Genomic DNA, 24452 nt, shown 5'->3' with positions numbered 1-24452 from the left:
CATATACATATTTTGAACTGTTATTTTCTATCAGTTGACCTTCTATATCATTATGCAGAGGCCTTCGTTAGTTCTTTTAATACATTTTTTTCAAAGTTAAAAAGAAGATTCTTACTATGACTCAGTGTTTCTATTACCCTTCTGAAGAAAGTTATATTATAAAGGCTACATTGAAAGTTCTTCTTTGAATTAACTACACTTTATTCCTAAAATTACAAAGAATTGAGGTATTTTACAAGTCAAATGCAATAAATTAAAATGTTCTTTTAACATAAATCAACACTAGAAGAAATAAACGTTATAGATGGAAGTTAAATAGTTTTCAAGTGGCTTCGTTGAATATTTTTATCTCTGAAATCCACTCTGTCTAAAATTACTATAGTCATTGTAGCATTTTTTCATTAATATTATTATATATTTTCCCATTCAGTTATTTTTACCCCATTGCTATCTATATACTCAAAGTAAGTTTCTTACGGCAGTGATAAGCAATTCTTGCTATTTTATCTAGTAATATCTGCCTTTTGAGTATTTAGACCATTTATATGTAATGTGGTTATTGATATTATTAATTAATACTGTCTCCTTACCCTTTGTTTTCTATTTGTTCAATTTTTTTTCTTCTTCTCCTTTCCTTTCTTTTATTTTTTTTTTTTTCTTTAGGGCTAATTTAGTATTTGTATGATTCCATTTTATTTATTTTTTTATTAGCTGTAATCCAGCAATTTATGACAAATAAGCATATGAAAAGATGTGGAACATCAGGAGTAAGTAAATTCAAATTAACACTACAATGAGATATTACTACTCACTAGAGTAGTAATTTTAATTTGGATAATAACAATAATTCAGATAATAGTTAAATTAGATAATAACAAGTATTGGTAAGAGAGTTAAATAACTGAAACTCTCATACGCTACTGGTGGAAATGTAAAAATTGTACAGCCAATTGAAAAAACTGTTCAGAAATTTCTTAGAAAATTTAACATATAATTACTTTATAAACCTGCCATTTAATATCTAGGCATTTATCCATTAGAAATAAAAACAGATGTTCATATAAAGATCATACACCAACGTTTACAGCACCTTTATTTATAACAGTTTGAAAACTGGCTGGGTGCCTTGACTCACACCTGTAATCCCAGTACTTTGGTAGGCCAAGGCAGGTGGGTCACCTGAGGTCAGGGGTTCGAGACCAGGCTGGCCAACATGGCAAAACCCCGTCTCTATTAAAAATACAAAAATCAGTTACGCATGGTGGCAGGTGCCTGTAATTTCAGCTACTAGGGAGGCCAAGGCAGGAGAATCGCTTGAACCTGGGAGGCGGAGGTTTCAGTGAGCTGAGATCGTGCCATTGCACTCTAGCTTGGGCCACAAGAGTGAAACTCCATCTCAAAAAAAAAAAAAAAAAAAAAAGGTAAAAAAAAGAAAACAACTTAAGTCTTGTAGACTTAAAATTATGAGATCCATATATTTGGAGAGGACAGCTTTGTTTCTTATAAAGAGTTTCCGCCTGCAGGCTGGCCACCCTGCAGACTAGGAAGCATAGCCTCCAGCAGAAATCAAAAGCAGGCACTTCAATGGAAGAAGGATGAGACAGGAATTTATCCTGGACAGGATGGCTAAGTAAACATATCAACAAGTTATAAGAAGAGTTAGGAATATTCACAAGGGATACACATATGCTAGTAAGCAAACATACATATTACACATGTCACATGTTCACTTTAGGATGCAGAATTAACACTTAAATATATTAAAATTAGGCTGTATACATTAAAACGTGACAGACATCTTGTGGGCAACCTCTGTATCTGGCTAGAACCAGTCCATGGCTGGTAATAAAAAATCAGAAAGGATTGTGCTATTAAACTGGTTAGCTGCTGTGTAGAAACTACAAGAAGGGAGGGGATTCCAGCTGCAGTGTTCAGAGTTGGCTGAAATCAGCAAAGGAGTGAGTTTTCATTTCTTTATATTTCCAGGGCCAGTTTCTGTTTAACCCTTAGGAAATAATCTAGTAAAGATTGGCAAGGAAGGAGGTATATCAAAGGGTAATCAACCTCCACCTTGTCGTGACCAGGAATCTCAATTTTTCAAAGTTTTTCTGGAGTCTCCTTGGGCAGCAGGTGTCTACTCAGTCAGTCGCAGGGCTTAGGATTTTATTTATATTTCACTATCTTTACAAAAATGTAAATGGATAAATAAGTTATAGAATATCTATGTAATGAAATTCTACTCTGCAACATGGAAAAGTATGAAAATAATTATGCTGAATATAAGATGCCAGATGAAAAAGCATTCACAGTGAATGATTCCATTGTATATAATATTTCAGAAAATGCATATGAATCTATAGTGACCGAAAGCAGATTAGTGGTTTATTGGGTTTGGGGGATGCTGGGGAGTGTTGAGAGGTAAGAATTACAAAGCCTGATGAGAAAATATTTGGGAATCATGTCTGAGCTCATTATCTTGAGTGTAATGATAAATTCTCATCAGATGATTGATAGACAGATGATTGATAGATAGATAACTAAATATGTTATGTCAACTATAGCTCATTAAAATTATTTTAAATACAACAAGATAGTTTAAACAGAATTCAAAGTACAAGGTAAAAAAGAAATTTATGTTCTTGGAGGTCAAAGGAACTGGTGATCACTGAGAACTGGAGCAGGTACAGGAGATATTTTAGAAGGTATGAGACTTAGGCTGTATGTTGAAGGCAATGGGTGTGGTCATGAAGATAATTTATGGTTCAAAAATGGGCCCTGTTTTTGAATGATGTTAAACACCAGCAGTTTCCTATCACTGTACGTAGACAGAATATGCCTCCATATGGTACAAGCAAAAAACAATTGTATTCAATTTCCCTTTTGCCCATTCAAAACTTTCTCATGAGGCTAGTTATTTTCTGTTCCTGGGTGACATCAACAGCAGTCCGCATGTTGTTGTCTAGTCTTAGTTCAGGAATTAAAATGTCCAGATAATTTAATTGTCTAAACTCCCAATTTTATTTGTGGTCAGTGATCTTTCCCCATCCCTCCTTGTTGTACCTTTTCAGATATGGAGCCTGCAATGAAAAAGGGAATGTGTCTTCATCATTTCTATTTTGTAAACATTGCTTCTTTTTGTCCCCAAGTTTCTATCCTCTCTAGCATGAAAAGAATTAGAATAAAGAGCAGTGGTGAAGAAACATCATGACTTGTCTGTTACTGTTGTGATCTTACTTTAGCAAACGTTTACATTTGACTCTTTTATGGAGTCCTACTGCACCTCCCCTGACTTGGATAATAAATTGTATTATTTTTCCCTTCCCACTCAGTCTTAGATTTCTGAAGATGTATCGCTTTGGTTGAGGTCATATCAAACCCACAGATGGTCCTCTTCATCACAGTTGAAATCAACCTCTGACCAGTTATTTCTCACTTGGCACAATCCCTATATCAGAAAAAAACACATTGCAGGGAAGTCTGTGATGGCTCCTTTACCTCTGTCTTTCTTGTTTCTCTCGGAGATTGCTCAGGAATCTGTATGCTCTGTATTTGACTTCAGAAGCTGTATATATATATCTCCAGGAGATAGATGTATTTGTGTATATATATATATATGTATGTACATGTACATGAATATGTAGATGCATTTGTACATGTACAGATATATGTATGAATAATATGACTAAATATGTATAATATGACTAATGCCAAAATGTCTTATATACATATATACAAATGTATCTATATATACATTCATATACAGATACTGATATACAGATATATATATGTATCTGTATATACATTCATATCCATATACAGATATACAGATATATATACACATAATATATATATACATATGTATCTGTATATATACAGTATATATCTCAAGTTCTCTGGATGATTGGATTAAAGATCCCATAGCTGACTTCAGTTAAGGCTAGGGTACCCTCCATTATTTTTTGCCTCTTTGAGTAGATACACACAAAAAAATCCATAGCAGTTCAGCAACTGTATAAAAAAAAAAATCCTCTTAGCTCTTTAACCTGAAAATGTTGTGCTAAAAAGGATATGTAGCTAGAGTTCCAGAAACTGTTTTCATTTTTGTTTCTGCACTGTTTCCTTTGCTGGTCGTATATAGGCAGTATATCACCTCAGTGTGGAATGTGAAAGCACTTGCCTGCTATTGTTTTAGTCTTGGAATTTGAAGTCTCCACCAAAACTAAAAAGAAAGATTTCCATTTTAACATCCTGTTACAAGAATGTATACTGCCAAGGATGTGATGTAATTGAATTTGACTATCAAAGTCTGTAGTTCTCAGAACACAGAATTGCAAGAGGTATCACTTATGAGCAACTTGAAAGAATGTGTGATTAGTTCGGATGTTTAATTTTTTGTTTATTTGCATTTATTTCAGACTTTGTGCCAATATGCTGTTAAGATTTATATTGGATAACAAAACAAGAGTATGAATAATTCTATAAATGTCAAAATACTAGCAAGCACTCTTATTAATATATTTTCCATGAAAGCTATCAAAATAATAATATTTTGAAAATAATTCCTCCTTATAATATCACAGATTTATCTAAATAGACAGTCAAATCAAAGGTTGTTTCTTGCAACTAATAACGCACGATTGATTATTTGGGGCACAGGATAATACGACTACATGCCAAAATGTCTTCTTATGTCTTGAAATTATTAGTGAGAGTTTAATGTAGAAAGGTTCATTACAATTCACAACACATTAAAATAACAAAGACTTTAAAACTTTTTCATAAAGCTAAGGAGAATATGTATAAGTTTGTTAGAAGGGGTGTCAAAACAAAAGTTTTATTCAGTCTATTACCATAGGGAGAACACTCCAGATCTGAATATCAGAGTTTCTCAGCAGGATGATTTTGCTTTGGCATTTATAAATAGGAATAAACAAGTTACAGGTGGGCAATTATCCAGTTGGGCTTATTTTTATAATTCAGGTGATTGTCTCAGTCAATCACCTGAATAAGAAATGTTTGTCTCTGTGTCTAGTTAATATCAGGGGACAAACATTTCACCTAATCATTGGTGAGCCAAAGAATGGGAATATAGAGCTTTTGTATCTGGCCTTGTTATAGGTTAACAAGGAGGTCATCTGTCAGTCTTAGGAGAGTCACAATAAATAGTGGACATCAAATCTTATCTGAATCATATGGGGAAAGGTGGTTCTTTGCAGTGAACAATTTTCTGGAACATAAAATCTTGAAGGTTCTGAAAAACACAGAGTGGGAAATGATTCTTAACCACAACTGTGTTCTGGAGCAAAGTGCTCAGGTTCAATGTTGTAAATCTTACCTCTGGATAGGTACTAGGAAACTGATTTAGCAAACCTTCCTTTATGTGTTAAAGAAAAAACTAATGACATTGTTATGATTTTAATTTTTATCATTGGTACTTTGCAAATTAAAAAAAAAAAAAAACATTTACTTTCAGTCGAACATGTAGAGAGCTTAAACTCATCAATCCCATCCTCAAAACTAAAGAAAGCTGAACAAATTGAAAGTTAACAATGCTACTTAAACCCATCAGAGAATTAAAGTTCTGAAGAAAATGAGGAACACAGAGAGTCACAATTTGGCAGGAACAGAAGCAGTCGGAAGACAGGATCTGGGAACTGACAAATTGCTGGAGACTGACATGGACTGGCTCAAGGGTAAAACCTCCTGGGACCAGCCTTGAAGAAGGTGTCATACATTCTGGAGGTTCTGGAGTTTTTACCTCCAAGGGCCCACCAGGTTCTCGGCCTGAAGATTGCAGGAAATACTATCATGATTCTGGCAGAGGAAAAGGAAAAACAACCATTTTTAAATATCCCCATAGTCTTCTGTTCTTCCTAACAAAGTCCTGCCCTTAAGGGAAACTATCTTATCAGAACTTAAACAATTTGGGTTTTTCCAGAGACTGAAGGACCTTGGGGAAGGGAAATACCCAGTTCCAGGCTTCTCTAGCCTTCCTGTCTCACCTAAAGAGGAAAACAAAGCTGACAACACTTTTGAAGGTCAGGGACCAAGGTCAGAAGCCCACTAAAATATTAATCAGAGAAGTATAGAACACTTCCCCTCCTCCCACACGTTTCCAACTAGACTACTGAATAGTAATAAGGGATTACAGCTGAAATAAGTGCAAAGCTTAGACCCTACTTAAGAAAGAGTCTAAAAGGAAATCCAAAGACAAAAGGAGGTGCAATAACAAAGACACTGGAGGAAAATTTTAGCCTCTGACACCTGTAGATACAGCCTAACCCCAGCCAGATAATACAAAACTTCATACTAATGACCTATTTATTTCAGCTCCTTGTACCTGATATGTCACTTCTGGCTTTGAACAACAACAACAAAATCACAAGGCATGCTAAAAGGTAAAAAAATATAATCTAAACATACAAATTAAGCATCACAATTAGATTTAGAGATGGTAGAAACAGGAATTTTCAGTCTGGAAATAGAAAATAACTATGATGAATATGCTAACTGCTCTCTCGAAAAACGTAGATCCCATATAAGAAAAGATGGATGCCATAAACAGAGAAGACACAGAAATTCTAAGAAATAATACAAAGTATATGCTAAAAATAAAAAATTATATATTGCAAGAAAAAGGAAAACAAATCTTTCAGTGGCCTGATAGGCAGACTGGAGGCTGAGGAAAGAATCAGAGACCTGGAGACATATCAATAGAAACTTCCCAAACTGAAAAGCAAGGAGAAAAAAGTGAAAAAAAAAAAATAAACAAAATATCTAAGAACTGTTGGACAGTTACAAAATGTGTAACAAACATGTAACTGGAATACTGTAAGAAGAGGGAAAGGAACAGAAAAACTCATTTGAAGTACTTAATGGCTAAGAATTTTCCAAAATTAATGACAGACACCAAAACACAACACGAGGAATCTCAGAGAACACCAAGTACGATAAATACAAAAAATACATACCTAGGTATATAATGGCCACACTGCAGAAAATAAGAGATAAAGGAAATATCTTGATAGGAGCCAAGGATGGGGAAACCCAAAACACCTTAACTGTAGGTGAACAAGGATAGGAATTATATCAGATTTTTTACAGAAATCATGACAGTAAAAAGAAAGTAGAGTAAAATATTTTGTATTGAAAGGAGAAAAGCACCAACCAAAAATTCCATAAAGAATAAAATTATCATTAAAAACTGAAAGAAAACTAAAGACTTTCTCAGATAAAAGTGGAAGGAATTGGTTGCCTGTAGACCTGCCTTGCAAGAAATATTAAATTATATAGGTCAGAAACTCTTTCTATACAAATGAAGGAAGAGCATCAGAAAAGGAATTAAGCAAAGGAAAAATAAAATAGTTTACTCTTACCATTCCTAATTGATAAATGGATTTGTTTAAAATTCTAATAGCAACAATATATTTGGTGATTATAGCTTATGAGTAAGCGAAATCAATAACAGCAATATTACAAGGCATGGGAGGGAGTAATTGAGAATGCTTTGTTATAAGGTACCTGTACTACACATGAAGCAGCACAGTGTTACTTGAAAATGAACTTAGATTACTTGTAAATGTATATTTCCTAGGGCAAACACTATTTTTTTTCTGGGCCACATAATGTACTGTAAAATACAAGGAATAGCAATCATATAAAATAAGCTCTCAGTTCACAATAAAATTAAACTAAAGTAACAGAATGATAGCTGGAAATCCCCCAAATATTTGGAGATTATAAAGCAGAGTATTAAATAACAGACCAGTCAAATAAGAAGTCTCAGGAGAAATTAGATATATTTGAACTAAATTAAAAGGGAGAAAAAAATCAAAATTTGTAGGATACAGTGAAAGCAGCAGTTAGAAGGAAACTTATAGCATTGAATGTGTATATTAGAAAAAAAAAAGACCTGAATTCAAAAAATTCTAAGCTTCCACATTGGGAAACTAGAAAAAGAAGAGCAAATTAAATCCAAAGTAAGAAGAAGATACAAAATTACAAAATTAGAGCAGAAATCAATGATCTTGAAAACAAGAGATCAATACATAAAATCAATGAATCCAAGATTTTTTTTTTTAAAGATAAGTAAAATTTATAAACTTCTACCCAGGTTTAATACCTCTGCCCCCAAAAGAAAAGAGAGAAGACATAAATTACCAATATCAGGAATGAAAGAGGGGTCATCACTACTGATCCTTTGGATATTAAAAGGATAATAAATAAATATTATAAACAACTCTTTGCCCACAAATAAACCAGATAAAATAAACCAATTTCTTGAAAGATACTGCTCTTCTGGGGACAGAATTTGAGAATCTGTGCTTTAATTGAACTCAGACTGCCATGATGTTTAAATTTTTCTATCAGTTTTTTTAAACAATCTTCATCCTTAATATTGAAATTCCATTTGCCATTTCTCCTTTATCTTAAAGGAATAACAAAAGCAGACACCTACAACTCTGTATCTGTTTATTCATCCTTTAAACTTGTCTATCTGTGTCTCACTGAACACTGCGTAGATGTAGAGGATTGTGTTAGCTAGGGATCATTTGGTAGCAGTGAGAAAAAAGTTTTAGTCAGCTGAAGTGGAAGGAGGAGTTTACTGGTGGGAATCAATCCATCTCACAGAATTTAAAAGTAGCGAGTACTGCTGGGTCTGAGGAGGTGCTAAAACCAGGAGCTAAAAAGTTATTATAAATCTAGGTGTATTTGTGCTTATTGCTGTCTCTCTCCCTTTCTCTCTCTCTCTCCCACCACAGCTCCATATTATATCTCCTTCCTTTTCAAGTCCCTAGTTGAGCTGACTGGAGTTATTTTCTACCAATTACAAGCGTCAGGGACAGATAGTAAAATGCTCAATTTTGTCATCTGCGACCCAAACATCTGTGTTTTAGTCAGCCTCCAGGTGATTCAGATACATGCTAGAGTGTGAGAAACCTTGGACCAGAAAAATTATCCAGGAAGGAGCCTTCTGAGAGTTGCTGGCAGCAACATTGACTGCTAGATCTTGGAGATGAGTGCGCCACGGGTGCTCTCAATAGAAGCCATCAATGACTTCCACTACAGGGTGCTAACTGCCAGCTCCTCTCTTTTTATATTCACTTAGAAAATTTTACTCTGGGACACAAAAAAATTCTGAGAGCAGAGGAAACAAGTGTCTTCTAATGTGTCCTAAAATTGGTAATAACTTTAAAATGTTATAGGTCAAATAGGAAAAGGAGCACTGTAGAAGCAGAGTGTCTTACAGTATCTTAAGCATATTACACGTTACAATGGAAAAGTGCAGAGTACATTGGTCTTTGAACAGAGCAGTCAGAGAAATTCTACCACTGAATAGCATGGCTTCATGGGCTGAGTGCTTGTTAGGCATGTGACCCCGTTGAAGCACTTCTATTGAATGTGATTGCAGAACAAGATAGATGGACACTGTCAAGTCCCACATACCCTCTCAAGGGGAACTTCAGAGTTCTGGGATAGGAAGCTCTTCATTCATGGATGAGGAAATCCATTTACACACAAAACCTCAGCACAAGGCTCATCAATAATTCTCTGACACAAAAGAGATAACATTTCTTGAAAGATTTGGGAAAACAAATACCCTAAAATAATTTATTAAATAAAACAGAAGATTTTTTGAGAAAAAATTTTTTTTCCTTAGTGTTCTATCTTACAAAAGATAGAGGAAAATATTGCCTTAATTCTTTCTAAAAAAACTGACTCAAATATGTCACATGATACGAATTATAAATGAAGACTCAAACTATGTTTTATTGGACTCTCCTGTATAACCAATAGGACAAAATGTAATTCACTGGAGCCCTATTAGGAATCTTCATGGGGGCAAGTATGTTGGAAGGAATGGCCACATCATTGAACCTACTTTGATGTGCAGAATCATTCTATTCTTTTATAGTGTAATCTAGCTCATGGGCCAAAGGAAACAATTTCCTTTTCTCTGTTATTATTCACAAGTCCTCCAGTAGAGTTTGCTACCAGATTCTGAAGTCTAATAAAATATTATCATAACTGGTTAAAAATAAACGACTCATGTCTACTGTAAAAAATTAGCTCATATAATACCATTCTAGGAAGTACTATTAACAAAGTATAATTTAGTAAGTCCTATATATTATGATAGACATAATTTACAAATTTATACTCTAGTCACCACTAACTAAGCCCAATAACCAAACTCTTGTAAAAGTAATATATAATTTTCTCTGATTAAATACATATTACAGAAGGCAAAAACAGATTTTGCCAAAGTATATTCCTTTGACACTCTGCATTGCATATGATTTTCATAAATACTTTTATGCATTATATTGAGTTCCAAATCCATGGCATATGTTTAACATTACATGTTGAAGAAATTCCAAGTTTACATTCAATAGTTAAAGTAAACAAATGCTTAGAAACACATAAAATTCTTATAAACTGTCACTACCTAACTGTCACCTGTCAATGTAAACATTTTAAAATTAACAGACATGTATTCACTGACTGGAGTGATCACATGAAAACCCTGGTCAGATAAAGTTTGGGAAAATGAACATAAAAGTTTCATGCAGATAAAAGAAGATAAAAAAGAAGATGGTCCATTATAATTTGGAGCGATCACAGCTGACCTCCTTCCTGCTTTGTGTGCTGCATGGGCAGAAAAAACAGAGCCTTTTTGGAATCTGAAGAGGGAGACAGGATAGAATGGGTGTTCTGCCTGGGGTGGTCATCCTACGGTAATCTAAGAAGGTCTATGTGTCTGAATTGGCCAATATGTGTGACATAGTCCATGCGTACATTATGCTGGCATGCCCAGAGTTGTCATAATCTAAGAGCCATCAATGTATCTTGACTCTGAAGTATCATATCAGTCATCCCGGACTGCTAGTTCATCCGGAAGGAAAAAGATGGTCAAATAGGTGTTTGGTAAGTGTATCAGCAATGCCTTTTGTCCAGCATCCTTTCATACCCTAGAGTGGTTCTGCCCTTGCAGCCAGAATGTTGCCAAAAGCAGATGGCTGCTAGGGTGAGATGTTTTAATAGCTCATCTTAGAATTCAAACTCCTGTTAACCAAGCAATATCCTTCTGTCTGGGTACATCTGAACTGTCTGCCGTTCTCTTCTCTAGGCTAGTAGGCAGGGAATGGATATATGGAATGTACCATAAGCCCCAAGTAATCTGGATAACAGGAATCTCTTTGTCCTCAAATTCTCTTTCCCAAATGATCTATCTTAAAATTAGGGGCATGTGGATATTCTGTCCCCAGTAGTTACTCTTTGTCGCCTCTGAAATCTGAGTAAATCCAAGTCACAGTTTCACCAGTTATTGGTTGAACAACTCTTTTAACCCCTCTATGGCTTAAATAAATCATGTAAAGCAAGGACAGCAATAGGATTTAACAGCAAAAAAATTTACAAGCCCAGCGTCTTATTTTCTAGCTGAGCGACTATGGCAAAGTTATTTAACTCCTCTGTGGCTCAGTTTATTTCTGTGTAAAGCATGGATCATAATAGTTTCTACTTCATAGATTTGATATGAAAATTAAATGAATTAATACATGTGTGTTACATAGAACAGACCTTGGCACATTGTAGACACTGTATAAGTGTTTGCTATCATTACTGATGCTATCATTATCATCCTCATCATTATCATTATCACTGCATTTTCCATATTCAACTGAAGAGTTTTTCATGTGATCAATGGATATCTCTGTCCTTATTTGTCAATGTAATCATGTAAAGATTATACCCAGGTTAAACTTTTTTTTTTTTATGGAGTCTTGCTATGTCATCCAGGCTGGAGTGCAATGGTGCAATATCAGCTCACTGTAACCTCCACCTCATAGGTTCAAGCAATTCTTCTGCCTCAGCTTCCTGAGTAGTTGGGACTACAGGCACCCACCACCACACCCAGCTAATTTTGTATATTTAGAGACGGGGTTTCATCATGTTGGCCAGGCTGGTCTTGAACTCCTGACTGCAAGTGTTCTGCCTGGCTCGGCCTCCCAAAGTGCTAGGACTACAGGTCCAGGTTAAACTTACTTTTAACAACTTACATAGATATAGAGAAAAATAATAAAATATATAAGTAGTATTTGAATTGTGTTTCAGTGGACTATTTTTTTCTTCCTTAAACTGTATGTGTTTTTAAAAATGTATAAAAGTATCATTGTTAATAAAAATATAAATTTAAAAAATGCTTATAGCTGACAAAGAGTAATAATGAACATCTGGAAAAGAGAAGTATTATTTGATCTATGATGGTTGGACAATTGGCTAGCTTCTGTCAAAATAAATATCTAAAGAACAAAATTTGGTCAGGCATGGTGACTCAGGCCTGTAATCCCAGCACTTTGGGGGGCTGAGGTGGGCGGATCATGAGGTCATGAGATCGAGACCATCCTGGCTAACAGGGTGAAACTCCGTCTCTACTAAAAATACAAAAAATTAGTCAGGCGTGGTGGCACCCGCCTGTAGTCCCAGCTACTTGGGAGGCTGAAGCAGGAGAATCCCTTGAGCCCGGGAGGTGGAGGTTGCCAAGATCAGGCCATTGCACTCCAGGCTGGGCAACAGAGTGAGACTCTATTTCAGAAAAAAAAAAAAAAAGGAAAAAATGTTAAATGTAAACATTAAATGGTGGAGTGAGGCACTTGGTAGATCCTCTCTTCAATAAACACAACAAAATATCAGCAAAATCAACATGATATCAAATAACAAGAAAATAAAGGGAGAGACTTAACAAATTTCTGAATAAGGACAAACTTTAGAAGGTTAAAGTAACAGAAGAATTCATAACAACAATACTTTAGACAAGGTGAGACTATTAGAATAGTGGAGTGAGCAACTTGGTAGATCCTCTCTTCAATAAACACAACAAAATATCAGCAAAATCAACATTTTTGGAACTCCAGAAATTAACCAAAGTCTTACAATACTCTGAAGAGCAATTATATTCCGGAAAAACTACTGAACTTAGTGATGTTTTAACTTGGCTTACTCCCATCCCCTTGTCCACAGAAATGCAGTTTAAAACCACAATAAGATACCATTCACGCTTACTAGAATGCTTGTGATAATAATTAAGACAGACAATACAAATATTGGTGAGGATGTGGAGAAACAAGCCTGGTGGGAATGTAAATTGGTGCAGCCACTTTGGATGATAGTTTGACAGTTTCTTAGAAAGATAAACATAAAATTATCTTTTGACCCAGCAATTCCACTCCTAAGCACCTACCAAAGAGAAGGTATTTCCACACAAAAACATATGTTTACAGTACCTTATTCATCATATCCAAAACCTGAAAAACTGCTAATCAACTAGATAGACAAAAATGGATGGAGAGACAAAATGTGGCATATTCATACAATAAAACAGCATTCAGTAATAAAAACAATTGAAACATGTTATGTCATGGGTGAACTTCAAACGTGATGCTACATGAAACAAGCCAAGCAAAAGATACCACATAGTGTATGATCCCATTTATAAGAGATATTCATAAAAGGCAAATTGTTAGAGTGGGAAAGTAGATTAATTATTGCCTGAGCTGGGAATGGGGAGGGGGGTTAACTGTACATAAGGAGTGATCCTATTGGAAGGCTAAAAATCAATTATAAAACTGATTTATGTGATGTTTACACCACTCATTAAAGCTACCAGTGATCATCAAATTGTGTATTTGAAAAGGGTGAATTTTATTATATGTAAAATACACTTCAATAGAGTTAACAACCAAAAAAAAATGTTTTAAGCTAATTCCCTGTCCCGTAAACCAGTGGATACTTAGCTGGGCGCATTCTGGGACCAATGGCCTAGAGTCCTGGTTACGCAAAAAGGCAGGATTTCAGTTGCCAATAATGTGCTGTGCCTGGCATGGACAGAGGAAAGAATTTATAAATCAGTGTCTGGTGGAGTCTTTGAATAAAAGCCCATTAAAAATGGTCTTTCTTTAAAAACAGAGTTCTGGGTGTAAAGTCAAATTACTGGATGACAGAGAGCCAAATATGTGTAAGAAGATTTAAAGCCAAATTTAGGAGGCAGAGCAGGGACAAATTCTTAAAATAGCAGAGAGATAGCTGAGCGGCCTTGGACAGCTCCACATGCACTTTAGAAGAGTGTTATGTTGACTGCCAGGCATAGTTCTTCTCTTAGATCTTAAGTAAGAATGTAAATGTTCAAGGACCAATAACCAAGTGAAGAACAAAGTAGAGCTTCGGTACTCTAGACAAAAAACTTTTGTCACTGAAGTTTTACTTGAGGAAAATTCAGATTATAAAACAGTTTTGTTTCTTTTATTGAATCCTTCATAGTTTATCTTTCTCCTTCAACAGAGGGTAGGATATTCGCTGTACAGTTCACAACTATTCATTAATAATTATTAAGCAAGTATTATACGTTAAGTACTTGCACTTGGGATATTACAGTAACAAAACAGACTATAACTTTTTTCCCTCATTGAGCTTGTATCCTCACAGAAAGAGAATAACAAGAATAAACAAATAGATATAGATATCAAGTTAAGTCACATAGAGATGCTACAAAAAGTATAAATAGGGAAGGGGAATGAGCAGCAAAACAGAAAAGGCACTGTGATTTTAGGGTGATCAAGGAAATGTCAAAGAGAAGGTGGGACACTCTGGGAACGGTCATCCCATTGAGTGAGGCAATGTCTGCAGTGGTTGACAACTGAACATGGCTCACCAAGTGCACTCCCAGCCACACTGGCAATGTTTTTTGTTAAAGAGAAATCCAAGTCCACCAGGTGCTCCAATATTCTCAAACAATAAAATGATCAGAATGAGTTATTTACCTGTGATTTAGTTATTAATCTCCATGTATAGGTGGTTACACCCCATGATAGCAAACCCAGATGAGGGAGTAACAGGAGTGTAATACCTGATTGCTAAATTATTAGGTGTAGAAGATAATACACAAATCCAAAAAATGTAACAAGAATGTAGTAGGAGAAATCATTAAAACATAGATGGATTGCAACACTGGCATTTACCATCTCTTTAACTCTTAGGACTCATAAAATATACATAATATTATTGGTATACTATCTCTTTTTATTCTCAAGTACTTTAGGGTACAAGTGAAAAATTGCAGTCATATACATATTTTAAAGTTCTATTTACCTCAAGTCATTGCCAAATTCTCGTTATTTAGCATTTATTCACATTCTAATGCAAGACAATTTAAGCTAAATCATTGTTCTCACAAAGACTTTTCAAGAGTGTATAACTTCAGAAATAATAATAGCTAACATTTATTAAGCAATTTCTACATGTCAGGCATTATGTGGAACACTAAATAACTTATCTCTAACAAATCTGTATAACAACTCTACCAAGAATAGTCCAGGATTAATTATCCTTATTAACATATGAGGAATCTGAGGGTAAGGGAGCCTAAATGATCTAAGTTTACACAGCTACTAGATTGCACATCTAGAATCCAGTCTCAGCCATGGAATTAAATGTAAAACTCTTAAGAGCTTTATTGCCGAGAATCCTGTTTGATGGCAACAGGAGATACACTCCTGATAAGGGCTGATTAGCAGAGATGATAGTCATATGTAAATGATCTGAGGAGCACTCCCCAGTCTAGCCTCAATCCTTGATTGCAGTTCTTTACCTCAGGTCTTGAATTGGACAGTCACCCACAAAGCGATTTAGAGAGCCAGGAAACTAAAGATTTAAACAAGAACACAAGAGGTGATAATAGTTTGGTGAAAACTAACAAAGCAATTCAGTTACATATAATTTCACAGAAAAAAAAAAAAAAACTATGATCTTTAAAACATGCTGTGAGATAGGGTTAATTCTCTGAAGATATACACAAAAATCAGTCCAGCATTGGAAGAATGGAATGCAATGTTTAAGAAAAGTAAATTGCTGAAAAGTTGTCATTACAAAGAAACTCCAAAGTGTGCAATTGCTTTAGCTGAAGCAGATGGAGTTAATCATGCCATGCTCAAGATTTTTTTTCACCTCCCCTTGAAATAATTAGCCACAAGACTATAAGTACATTTTTCATGTCAAATGGACAGTGGCTTCAAAGAAATTGGAGGACAGAACTCTAGGAGAGAGTGAGAAAAGAAGATTGGATGCACGAAAGACAAAATACCAACATTTTTTGTGTAATCACTGAAAATGTGTCAGCAAGTATGAGATCACTTTTTAACTGGGAACAATACAACTAAAATAGGTAGTTTGTTAAATAAGAGAAGCAATGAAGTGGAGCTCATCTTGCTGATCAACTCAAAGTCTTGCAGAATTTTGGGGGCATCATGGAATTTTAGTTAAATCTAAACTCAAACAACATGAGTTAAAGTAATGAAACTGCTAGAAAACTAATATTAAATACGATGCCTGAAAATGAAGAGCAAAAACTCTAATTCAAACCCTACTCAAATCAAACTTGATGACATGTCTTTTGGTCTGAACTGCACACTTGACCTGATAGTGGCAAGGTTGGGTGTCTCAGAAGAACGTCTATGTTACGGAGGGCCCAGTAGAAGACCTCTTATTGAAGGCTATCAGCCTAGAATTAGTTTAGTTATCAAAATGTCCATTATATGACTTCTGCCATGGTCATTTGAATCCAAATCTTTAGTAAGGAATGGTTAGTGAGTTTTATCAGATTCAGTTTGGTTGCGCTCAGTTTCTAGTTACATAAGCAGAAAAATAGGCATACTTCTGAGTTTGCCATGCTAGAACTACTTACTGTCAAAATCTGTGCAGGGTATCACCAACCAGAAATAATCATCATCATCATAATTCTGGTCAAAGAGCTTTATATATAGTAACTCTTGTAATTGTAATAATAGTATCCTTTGAGGTAGGTCCAATGATTATAGCCTCATTTTACTAATAAGCAAGCAGAGGTACAGAGAGGTTAAGTAACTTCACTACATCACATACTAGCGAGTAGCAGAGTTGAGACTGAAACCCAGTTATCTCATCTTCAGAGTCTGTGCACTTAACCACAATGATATAACGTTGTGACAGCTACGTGGAGGCCACTTTGCTCTAATATGTGCATATCTCCCTCCTGACTCTAACCACAGGTTTCTTACCCACTATTGCTGACAATTCTGTGGAGTATCTCTTTTTGCTTCCTCTCTAGGGTAATCCAAGTCAACATTTATGAGAATGCCATAACTTACATGTAGCCTCAATGGAATCAAGTTTCGTTTCTTCAGTATTAGAGAACAGGATCCTGGGAGGCCTAAACATAAAGTCAATGGAAATTTACCCCATTCAAAAATACAGCATCCTATATATCATAACATAAAAATGCTCAATGGGGCTATATCTAAGTTCTACTCATATAACTTGAAAGTAATGATTGAAAATGTTTTGTAAAACTCACAAAAAATGTTCTAAGCAGTTTTGGAATGAGTAATTGATGTTTGTGGTACCCAGGGACAAATTAGTCATTCAGAATTTCAGAATGGAAGAAAAGCCCCATGGGTGTTTCTCCAAATATTATTTTACTCCTTTTTTTCCTATTGTCCCTGTTTATTATAATGACTTGTTGGAAATTTTTGGATCGCACCATCCTTTCATCACATAGCTAAGACCACTTGAGAAACACCCAAATGTTCTGGCGTTCCCTCAGTATCTACATCCAACCCCGAGCCTGGTCAGCAATGATATAAGCAGTTGTAAATCAGAGAAGTTAACTCAGTTCTGCTGTAAACTAGGGCTTCTCTCTTTTTGGTGTCCAGCAATAATACTCTAGACACATGCCCGTAAGTCTTAGTCTGATTTTACAAGCTTAGTCACTGCTGTAGCCATCTTCTAGGGAAGCCATATGTCTTCTCTTACTTGCCCCTTTCCCGAAACGAAAACCAACCAGGGTTCTATCTTTTGAATTTGAGTCTTATAACCTAAGGATTTAAACTCCTGCCTATCCCAAACATTGACGAGCCCCAGAGAAACGGTGCTTCTAAACTCCATTTTGATAACTTTTTGCATTTTACTTCTTGGCAGAATATCCTGATGCTTACTATTGCTTCAACCACTACTTGCTTCCTATTGTCATTTATTTTTTAAAAACCCATAACCTTCCTGTATTGGAGTTCTTCTGATCCATAACTTGGTAGATGCCACCCTCCCCAACCATCCTGTCATGTCCCCTACTCTATGGTAGGGCAGCTATTTATTTTTATCATGGTCTTCATGTTCCTTGACAGTAACATTACAGTTACCAAATCTATTTTAAGTCGAACTAAACTTTAAATTCCAAAGGAGCAGGGAGGTTAACTTTCTTTCTTTCTTTTTATATTTTTGTCTTATCATTTGTTAAATTCTTATTGTACAGCACACTGGTAAATTACTGGCATGTAGTAGACTCTTAAAAACATCTGTTGAATAATGAAAGGAAGGAAATGAAGAGGAAGAAAGACAGGATAGCTGTGAAACTTTAGAAACTAAAACTCATTCAAGAAGTAGTAACGAAAGATAAAGTCCTAGTACAATTTCCGGTTTCTGAATTAAAAAAAAAAAAATACTACATTTTGGCAGGCAACTTAATCTGTTAGTGATGACATTTAGGTCAACGGTCATCGACAATATAATAATAATAAAGATTTAAATATTTTGGTGCTAAACATTTTATTTAGAAACTAATAGTAACACTTAGATCTCTGATACTAAGAATAATAAATGCTGCATGGTGAGCAGGAAGAGCATGAAGTCATACATTTTTCTGTTCCAACTCAGCTTAAGCTCTTGTTAGTTGTGTGAACATGGATAAGCAAATTAAGCTCTGGGAAATTTACTTTCCTCATTATAAAAGGGGCTAGTACTTTTATGTCGGTTTGAAAATATTACCAATATTTGCCTCTAGGGGCAAGGTAGAATGTTTTATTTAAATGTTAGAGGGGTAAAAAAGGAATCATGTTATAAAGAAAATTTAGTTACTTGAAGAGATGTTATTAATACTTTTAAGTTAATAAAAGGTTATAAAAGTTTCTATAACATATTTTTGTATGTTAATTTATAAATGAAAAAATAATAAAAGTATGTTTTTCCACAAAAGCTACCATGAACTACTTCTGTGTTGTGGGTGTACCACATTTTCTTTGTTAAACACAAAGAAATTTATCAATATGTATTATATATTTATCAATATGTATTTATTAATATGTATTATACTTGTATTTATCAATATGAATTATACTTGTATTTATCAATATGCATTATACTCACAAATTGAAAACAAACAGATATAAGGAAAAGGGAATTTAACATGTGTTAAATCAATGTTTTAGCACATTTGTTTTCCTGAATAGGAATAACTGATAGATAAAACTTGCCCAAAGTAGTATATTTGCTTTAATGTTATTTTAAAATCAATTAGTAGTATTTTAAATGAAGTGTGACAGAAGATAGTTTTACCATCTGTATTTTCTAATTCTTGATTTTAAACTAATCAATAATATTGATAATGAAACATAAATTTTTCTTTTGGTAAGGGAAAATATACTACTTTACTAAATATAGAAGATATAACAAACTTTGAGAGTAGTTTTGGTTGCTTGTAAGAGCTAGTTGTTGATTATAATAATGGTTCATAAAAAGAAACATGGATGCAATGTAGCTGATATTTTCATGATTCAAGATCTCCCTAAAATATTCTGTAGTTTGGCCTGCAAGTTGCACTGGTCTCTTTCACTTATCCTCATGGCAAGCAAGGTAATGAAATGGGATATTACTTAAGCCAAGTAATTTTATTGGAAATACTACAGTTCAATTGTTGTCGAATCTTTCCAGGACAAGTCAAAATACACCTTAACTTACAAATATCCAAAGTTCTGACCTTTTGATTTTCATAAATTTTCTTTACTGACATGAGTTATTCTTCCCACCCTTTTCCAGTTAGTAATTTGGATTCTTTCCTGAAGAGGATTTTTCCATGCACACCACATAAAGCTATCCATCAACTTCTTCCCATGCTTAAGTTTTTATTCATCTTAACCAACACCAATTTTTGTTGGCAACAAATCAGAAAGTTAGGGAAACTACAAATGGAAAAGATACAACATGTCAACCAGTATAACACCGTACAAACAAGATTCCGTCTTAAAATTTACTTATAGTTTATTTTATTATACCTGACATCACGACAATAGCATCATTATTCTTTAATCACAGAGTAAGAATATTTGCCTTGCTTAATGTTTAATATAATATTCAGTTTTATGTTTTCTTCCCTCCTTCCCAGAGTTGGAGGAAAAAATGAAGAGAAATATTTTGGCTGCATAATTCTCCTCCCATCCCTGCCTATGCCAAGTCTTTTCTTTTTAGTTCTGAACTATTAACTCTTAGTGCAGAGAGCATTACTAAACTAAAAGGGATTTTCCTCAACAAGGAAGAAAAAGGAACAAAATATTTTGTCATTTACTGAAAAGGGGATAAAGGAAAGTAACCCAAACTGTGTTCTTCTTCTCTGCTTAAAGATGGCCAGCACCATGATCCTCCTTATTATCCTTTACCTCCCTACAAATTTCCTTGTCAAGGACTGTCACTTCTCAATTATTTAGCAAATACACAAGCAGTTCATAGTATATAAACAAGCAGTATAGTATATGAACAAGCAGTTCATAGTATATAGCATATTGTTCTAAGTGCAGGGTTTACAAAATCAAAAATCTGTAATCTCAATCCTCCAGTTGATGCAGACACAAATGAGAAAGAGGTACTATGTAAAAAGCATTTTAAAGAACAATAAACATGGTGCAATGGAAGTATGAAAAGGATAGGTGTGGTGACTGTAATCTCAGCACATTGGGAAGACAAGGTCGGTGGATCACCTGAGGTCAGGAGTTCGAGACCAGCCTGGCCAACATGGTGAAACCTCGTCTCTACTAAAAATATAAAATTTGCTGGATGTGGTAGTGTGTGCCTGTAATCCCAGCTACTCCAAAGACTGAGGGAGGAGAGTCGATTAGAACCCGGGAGGCAGAGGTTGCAGTGAGCTGAGATTGTACCACTGCATTCCAGCCTGGGAGACACAGCAAGATTCTGTCAAAAAAGAAGGAGAAGGAGAAAAAGAAGAAGAAGCATTAATTCTCTGAGAGTATAAAAAGGATGCGGTAAAAGAGGGCTTGAGGTTTGGCATGAGTTATGACTTGAAAAAAATGACTGGAAGGAACTCATCAGTGGAGCTGCCAAACCAATGAACACAGTATGCAAAACCTAGATGGTGTGAGTGAGTGTGACATGCTTGGCAAGCAGTGCTAAGCCATAAAATGAATATCATAAGATCTTTGATTCATATTCAGAAAAAATTAATCTGGAACTATGGAGAGCTAAAATAATAAATGAAATCTCAATAAAGTTTACATTTCTAAAAGTTTATTTGTCTTATTGTTTCAGATCTCTGGCAAAGGTAGAATTTCAAATATTAAATTAACTCTACATGATTGGTGACCATATCTAATATGAAAAAGAGAAGCACTTCTGAAATGGTGGGGAGAGTACCTCTAAAAGTCTTTCTTTCATAAAATAATTACAACAAAGACAATCAAAATAAACGTTTACAGAATTCTGGAAATTAACCAAAGGCTTACAACAATACCACTAGTGGAACATATTTAAGGAAAATGGCTGAATCTCATTAAGAACAGGGAACTCTGACATTTTAGCCTATTCTCATCCCTCTTTCTACAACTCTGGGGCAGCCTTAAAAACTAATACCCTTGTAACCACGGTAGCTGTGAAAACCAGCAGCCTACCAGCCAATGTAGATAACAGAAATCGTTGGAAGCACCCCAAATAACCTGTACCACCAAAAATTGTCACTATTTGACTAGTCTGGCAACCTCCTAGAAAAGCTTCGATCTTAGGGCTTGTGTTTACTTGAGATGACTAAAAAATTGCCGTGTGTGAACAGTTTTATTGCCAAGCTGTCTGTTGGAAACAATCAGTGACAAATGTTTAATGTTGTATTGGTCTGAGCTTGTCATACCAGTTGGGTGAACAAAGGCTGATGAAAATACTTAGCAGAAATTTGGAATGAAATGTCCATGGTGGCATTGAAAGTTCCAACATATTCCTGGGAATCTAGAAGGCCATGTCCATGTGCAGGGCTATGTGCATGCCCAGAAAAGACTTTAGAGGCCTTATTCTCTCACTTTTTTATTTTGAGGCTTTACAAATCAGGAAATAAAGACTTAGGCAGAGTTATAAAATGCCTGTCAAGACATTAAGAGCATGTCCCAACACACACACATACACACACACACCCTTGGCAAAGACTAAATCATTTGTTTGATGCATTTAATGAAATCCCTGTCCAACCATGAGCTGACTCCTGAACTAACTGAGCAGAGACTTCAGTGGCCACATATGACAAATAATACAGGCTTTCCAGGATTAGTTCAGGAAAGCCAATAAATAAATAGCAACAATAACAAACCAGGGACAGGGGTAGGGGTTGATTTTAAGAGTTGTCACATTATATTATCTACAATATTCAATTAGTAATATAAAAGAAAATGAGACATGCAACGAAGCAGGAAATCATTGTCTACCCATAGGAAAAAAAAAAAAAAAAAAAAAGCAGCCTATAGAAAGTGTCCCTGAGGAAACCATAAACATGAGACTTACTAGGAAAGAACTTTAAATAAGCTGTTATAAATATGCTTAAACAACTGAAAAATCTGTGTCTAAAGAACTAAAAGAAAATGTGAAAATGATAACTCGTCAACAAGAGAATATCAACAAAGCGTTAGAATTCAGTTTTAAAAATTAAGAAAAATTAAGCAATTGAAAAGTGCAACAAATGCACTGGAAAATTCACTAGAGCTCAAAAGAAAATTTAAAATTTAAACTTATAGAAAAAAGGATCAAAAAGGTTGGAGAATGTCAGTTGAGATTATCCAGTGTGAGGAACAGACAGAAAAAAAAGGAAGAAAATGAACAGAGTCTTAGCATCCTGTGGGACACCATTGAGGAATGTACTCATTGTATTCATTTTCTATTGCTGCGATGATAAATGATGTCAAATTTAGTGACTTCAAATCACACAAATTTATTATCTTACGGTTGTAGGGGTCAGAAATCTCACTGGGCTATAGCCAAGGTGTCTATTGGATGGTATTCCTTGTGCAGACTTTAGGATAGAATCTGTTTTTTGTCTTTTCCAGATTTTAGAGGCTGCCTGAAATCTCTGGCTAGTGGGTAAACATCAGCTTGCCCTCTGTCTCTGTCATAACATCTCTGACTCTGACCCTTCTGTTTCCCTTTTACACTTTCAAAGACTCTTGTGATTATATGGTGCCCACATAAATAATTCAGAATAACCACCACATTTTAAGACTCTTAACTTAATCTTATTTGTAAAGTACCTTTTGCCATGTTAATTAACATATACACACCCTCTGGGGAGTAGAACATGAAAGTTTTTTGAGGAGTCATTATGCTGTCTACTTCATACATAATGTTCCTAAAAGAGTGCAGAGAGAGTAAAGGGCAGAAAGGGTATTTGAAAAAATTGTGGTTGTATGTATCCCAAGTTCAAAGAAAAATGTTAATATGCAATTAAATAATCTTAATAAACTTGAAGTAATATGTATATGTAGACACATGGTAGTCAAAAGAGAGACTTTCAAAACCTGCAAAAGGAAAGTGACTCATGATGTAAAAGAAAACCTCAGTTAGTTTAATGGCTGGCCTTTTATCAGAAACCATGAAGACTAAAAGGCAATGAAATGACTTATTTAAGGTGCTGAAAGAAAAAACACTGTTAACCAAGATTTATTTATATACCACAACCATCCTTCAAAAACAAGGAAAAAATTAACACATTCTCAAATACCAAAATGAAGAGACTTCATCCTTAGTAGACTTGCCCTACAAGAAATACTAAAGAGAGTTTGTGAGGCTGAAATAAAAGGGCATTAGACAACAAAGTGCTTCAACATGAATAAATTAAAGCACTGGTGAAGGTGACTACATAGATGAAATAAAAGTGACAGTGTATGCTTTTTTTGTTTGTAAATCTTTTCTTCTATTGGATTTAAAAGATAAGGGCATAAATTAATAATTATAAAACTGTATTGATAAGGTTACAATGTATAAAGATGTAATTTTTAAGACAATTGCAGCACAAAGGCAGGGGAAAATATATAGCTATATGGGAGCAAACCTTTTATATAATATTAAAATTAAACTAATATTAATCTAAATTATATAATTTAAGATGTTAATATTTATCTTTAGGGCAGTCACTCAGGGAATAAGTCCAAAAATAACAATAAAGTAAGATTTTTAAAATTATATATTAGAGGGGGCGGAGCAAGATGGCCGAATAGGAACAGCTCCAGTCTCCAACTCCCAGCGCGAGCGACACAGAAGACCGGTGATTTCTGCATTTTCAACTGAGGTACTGGGGTCATCTCACTAGGGAGTGCCGGACAATCGGTGCT

Source organism: Rhinopithecus bieti, unplaced genomic scaffold (assembly GCF_001698545.2).
Source record: "Rhinopithecus bieti isolate Rb0 unplaced genomic scaffold, ASM169854v2 scaffold_16834, whole genome shotgun sequence".
NCBI lineage: Eukaryota > Metazoa > Chordata > Mammalia > Primates > Cercopithecidae > Rhinopithecus > Rhinopithecus bieti.
This window is presented reverse-complemented; position numbering follows the sequence as displayed.